Source organism: Salminus brasiliensis, chromosome 15 (genome assembly GCF_030463535.1).
Source record: "Salminus brasiliensis chromosome 15, fSalBra1.hap2, whole genome shotgun sequence".
NCBI lineage: Eukaryota > Metazoa > Chordata > Actinopteri > Characiformes > Bryconidae > Salminus > Salminus brasiliensis.
The window spans coordinates 35,957,537-35,963,149 of record NC_132892.1 but is presented as its reverse complement, the minus strand read 5'-3'; the positions used below and the strand labels follow the sequence as shown (position 1 = coordinate 35,963,149).

The window sequence follows — 5,613 nt, the reverse complement described above, 5'->3', positions numbered from 1 at the left end:
GCAGAACCAATCTGATTTGAACACCCTGAATATCGGCCTTCTGGGGGGCAGAACTGACACAATCGCTTCTACAGAAACACCCGTCATTACTTCCACTACAAGTGCCAGCACAACTGCTTCCACAAGTGCACATATAACTAACATTACCACCAGTAATAACATCAGTGATACAGCCTCCACTAGCAGCAACACCACGTATACCACACATACACCTGCCTCCCCTGAAAGCCTCAACATCACTACCACACATGGGACCACTAACACCACTGCCACAACCACCCTCACCCTACCTGGATCCACCTTACCTGTCATTACCAATGCCCCTATCACAGCACCAACAAATCCTTGTCAAGGTGTGAATAGGTAAGCTATGACTGTTGGAATTAAAAGTGAGAGTATATTTCTGAGAATGTAAATTCTTTCAGTAATTGTATTGATTGTTTTCTTTACAGTCTCTCACTTGAGACTCAACTTCAGTCTGGAAATGCGTCTTCAGTGCTCTGCAACTTTAACATTTCTGACTATGCCTGTTCATCAGTGAGTCTTCCAAAAACCAGTTGCAAAAAAACCCTATAATTTCAAATCTGAAACATGTCAGGTTGGCAATCCCATTAATGTGTCTTTCTGTCCTTGCTTTTATGTTCTAGTCCCTCAATGTTACTTCTTTATCCCCCAATGACCTGATCACGTTACTGACATGCAAACTTTCAAGCAATGTGGTTAACACAAAAGAAGTCTGGATGCTTTTCCTCCAAAAATTTGCAACATCTCTGGATATAGTTCTGGATAAGTACTCCAACACGGTAGGGGATGTTGAGTTGTCCTACAATAAAACAGACCATTTGTTTGCAATTGTTTATTGAAACCTTAACTTTCTTTTGTAGACCTTCAACATCAGTGTGCCTCAGTTGAATATCTTTAATGCCATCTGTGAGGTGATAGTCAACAACTTCAGTGCTGCACAGCTTACGGATGCCACTTTTATCAGCAAGTGGTTCCAGATCAGGCTCAGGCCATTTTTGTCATCAGTGTCCACAGATTTCCTTGTCAGTCTCAGTTCCAAGAACTTCAGCTGTCAGACCTACCAGGTTGTGTAAGTATGGATGGGGAATTTCCACCGAACTCCACAGAAGAGAATTCTAGAATGCATGTTGGTGAAGAAAAAGCCCAAAGAATCCATGACAACCTCTGAACTCTTCTCCTCCAATTTAGGGTGGCGGCGTTTAGTGCACAAGAGGCACTCATGAAGGAGGAACAGAAAGTGTCCATCTTCAGTCATTTCATCTATCCTTTCCTCTCAAAAGCTGACCAAGGTTCTCCCAGTTTAATTAGATCAACCAATTTAGATGTTAAATGTGTTTCTAACACTCCAGAATAGTCATAACTCACTAAATGTATTTGTGTGTATGAGTTAGTGGTCTGTGTAACACACCCTGTGGTTTCAGGTCAGGCCTGTGTGCAGTCTGTGAGCAATGACTCTGACTGGCTGGTGAAGAATTTTGGTCAATTCAGGAGTTTTGCATCATTCTCTGATTTTGTCCGTCTGAAGCGTGACTTCAATGGAGTGAGTTCCCCAACACTTACCTCAGCACCTTCTGATGACACAACCCTTTGTGTATACATGTAGGAGTTGTAGGACTGTGCAAGCAAATATGTGGCTGTTTTGTATTTGCTGAACTGAGACTTACTTAATTATCCTGTTGGCACTGCATGTACATTTTGCATTTTGATGCATCCCTTGTGCACTTTAATTTTCACTGTTTCTTAAACTGTTACTCTTTCTCATACTTACTTTCTTAGATAAATGCAACAGAGGTTCTAACTCCATCCCAGCTGGCAGAACTTTCCTCTGTTCCCTCTCGACTCCAAGGTCCTCAGGATGTTAACACTGTGATGGCAGCAATTAATCCAAACCAGTTTGCCTCCTTCTTTAACATCCTCACTCCCAACATCCTGGTACTTACCCCTTTTCTGCAGCAGATGCTCATTCAAAACCCATCCATTTCTTACAGTTAATGAATTCACTCTGTCCTTTTCTGTTAAATGTAGATGTTTTATTATTCTCTCTAATGAGATAGATGAGTGAAGCACACTGGTGGGGTTTAAGGGCTCAGCTGGTGAGTCATGCAGGACTCTACATGACTATTTTCAGCCAGGCTATTGACTGATATCACATAGTCAGATAGAAGCACAAACATGAAGGTTCCCTGAGAAATCAGTGCCCCTCCGCCCTACCATTAACAAACCTGAGTGAACACGTTCATAAGCAATCTGGGACAAACAAACAAACAAACATGAATAAAAACTGAAATGGAGAATAAAGTCTGTAAAGCTGCCTTTAAACAGGGAACTGAGATCCTTTATATGCAGTGCATGTTATTTTAACCTCTTGTTACCTCTAAATCTCTCTGTGTTAAGAAAAACGAGTCCCTGTACTCCACTGAGGTGAAGGGAGCGTTCCTCCAGGCCGTTCTGCTAAGAGGGGGTCTGTCCTCTGCAGCAGTGTCTGATTCAGAGGTTCTGCAGTGGGTGGATGTTCGGCTCGGACCCTTCCTCTCCAGCCTCTCCTCTGCAGATGTAATGCCGTACTTCAACATTATCAGAAACCGGACCTGCAACACCAGCCAGACAGCGTAAGAGACACTTCTAGTGTTGCTGAGTGTTTAATGTAGGATAATATAAAGAGGGGAAGAGAGGGAGGAGGTGTGGAGTCTTGTGTGTTGAGCTGTGATTAACTATTTCCTGTGCTGTAACAGAGTCAGCAAGTTGGACTCTCTGAGATCAGCTTTCAGCAACGACATACAGGTTCAGATCTACAGCAACATCCAGCAGCTCCTCACAGGTATAACACACACTCCCTCATGCTCACTATTAAATAAATAAATAAATAAATAAATAAATAGAAACATTGTTTTGTTTGGTTGATTTGTTTATTTGCTGTTTTTGCTCTACAGAACCGAATGGTCTGCGTTGCTACAGCGGCGGGAGCTTTTTTGTCTTCCTCAGGACCTCCTTCCTCAGTTTTGGATTTCCTGACCTGAGCGGCCTTCTGTCCATCATCCCAGCCAGCCGACAGCAAGAGGTACTGCTGCTTTAAACCTGAGAGGAAAAAGCAAGTTTCAGAGTCAGCCAGTCACACAGTCACTGAGCCAGTCATTAATCCAGCCTACAGTCCTTCAGTAGCACTGTTCCTAACCAGCCCATGAGTAAACCAGTCAGTCCAATAGTGAGCGTTTATCCACACACCCCTCTCTCTATAGTGAGTGTGTTGATCTCCTCTCTGTTCTGTAGCTGTTGGGCTCCATCTCTCCAGGAGAACTGAGGGAGTTTCTGAAAGGGTCCAACACAGTCAGGAATGGGTCAGATCTCTGCACGCTCCTCAACAACTACAACAGCACCAACCAGTACCTGCAGACGGTACACCTGTGCTCATCTCACCTTTCTCCCTCTACCTTCACTCTCAGTCTTCTCCATCCATTCAGTCCTGCTGTTTCTCCCTCAGTTTGACTCTTTCAGATGGATTTAATGCAGTAATCCATGTTTAAAGCTCTCTTTTCTGTTTCTCTCCATTCCTCTCTGGACCTCTGCTTCCTCCCTCTGGATCTCTGTGCAGGAGCCGGTTGTGTCTGCAGCTGTGGGCAGGCAGATGTTGGGGTGTGTGTGGTCTGGTGCTCTCAGTGTGTCGTCTCAGGATGAGGTGGATCAGTGGTTTAATGTCAGACTGGTTCAGTACCTGCCCTTCCTCAGCTCTCAGCTCATCAGCTCCACTCAGCTCAGCGGCGCCTCCTGCCTGTCATTCAGGAAAATGTGAGTCTCTGTTTGGAGTAGTGATAAACTGTTGGGTTATGGTTAATAATGATCTTTCTGTTGTAAAATAATTGATTGTTATTATTTTTATGATTAGGGTTTCAGTCCTGGGGAAGAACTATAATTTCTCAGCCACTGATTTCACCCCAGCTGATGTCTACAGCTCTATAAAGGCATATCTGAACAGCAGTGGTAAGCACAGCTATGTTGATCTCGTTCTGTCTCTCCCTCTGTATGTTCATCTGTGCTCTGGAGACTCTATACATTTAGTAAGTGTATACATGTGTGTGTTTCTGTGGTTTATGTGTGTGTATGTGTGAACATTGTAGATGGATCTCCTCGCTGTTATAACTCCTCTGATCCCCTTCTGAACTCCACTGCCTGGTTCGCCGACAACATTGGAGTCTTCATCACCTTCATCACCCTCACTGACCTCCAGTCCTTTGTATCAGAGAGCAAGGTAACACTCACCCAAACACACTTATACAAACACACACTTATACACACACTAATACACACCTATACACATCTGATCTCCCAGTTTACTGAGGTTTGATTGTGTTGTGTAGATCGGTGTGTTCCTGGAAAACTCTCAGAATCTCCAGCTGTTTAACAACACAGGAATTCCAGTGAATGTCACCAAATACTACAGCTCTCAGCTCTACATCCAGAAACCTGACTACAACCCCCTCAGGTAACACACTACACACTACACACTAAATACTACAGCTCACAGCTCTACATCCAGAATCCTGACTACAACCCCCTCAGGTAACACACTACACACTACACACTAAATACTACAGCTCACAGCTCTACATCCAGAATCCTGACTACAACCCCCTCAGGTAACACACTACACACTAAATACTACAGCTCACAGCTCTACATCCAGAATCCTGACTACAACCCCCTCAGGTAACACACTACACACCAAATACTACAGCTCACAGCTCTACATCCAGAATCCTGACTACAACCCCATCAGGTAACACACTACACACTAAATACTACAGCTCACAGCTCTACATCCAGAATCCTGACTACAACCCCCTCAGGTAACACACTACACACTAAATACTACAGCTCACAGTTAAACATCCAGAATCCTGACTACAACCCCCTCAGATAACACACTACACACCAAATACTACAGCTCACAGTTAAACATCCAGAATCCTGACTACAACCCCCTCAGGTATCACACTGCACACCAATTATACACCATTAGTTATACATCCAAAATCCTGATTTCAGTCCACTTAGATACCATAAAAATGTGGGTCAAAAACTGGGCAGCACAGCAAAGCAGCCCCAGAACATAACAGACCCTCCTCCATGTTTCACAGTTGTTTCACTCATTTTTTCGTCTGTGAACATAGAGCTGATGTGCCTTGGCAAAAAGTTCCATTTTTGTCTAATCTGTCCATAAGACATTCTCCCAGAAGCTTTGGGGCTTGTCAACATGTAGTTTGGCAAATTCTAGTCCGGCTTTTTATGATTTATAAAAATGTGGAAACTAGTCTTTAGTTCCGTAAAGACTTCTAGACTTCTCTAGTTACACATTACACGTTGCCTATCTGCCTATGTATGTTTCTGTTCATGTTCAAATGGTTATCACTCTTGTTTGTGTGTGTAGTCTGCCAGCTGTTCTTGTTTGTGGAGCTCCTGGGTCTGCATTTGTGTCTCTTGGATCTGCAGACAGTCAGAAGCTTATTTCAAGCATTAACCAATTCTGCCAAAGTGTTAGTCTAGAGGTAATGAAGCCAGACTTTCTTTCCATTTGCATGTTTAGTTTGACATTTC

General features: G+C 43.5%; 1 long non-coding RNA gene across 1 annotated transcript; it reads right to left on the bottom strand.

The window, feature by feature from the left end:
- Positions 1 to 3,046: 3,046 nt before the first annotated feature.
- On the bottom strand, positions 3,047 to 3,775 carry LOC140536179 (uncharacterized). The gene is made up of 3 exons (XR_011977586.1): positions 3,439 to 3,775; positions 3,247 to 3,330; positions 3,047 to 3,099 (listed from the first exon to the last, which is right to left on the bottom strand). It is a non-coding gene; the product is annotated as an uncharacterized lncRNA (long non-coding RNA).
- Positions 3,776 to 5,613: the final 1,838 nt, after the last annotated feature.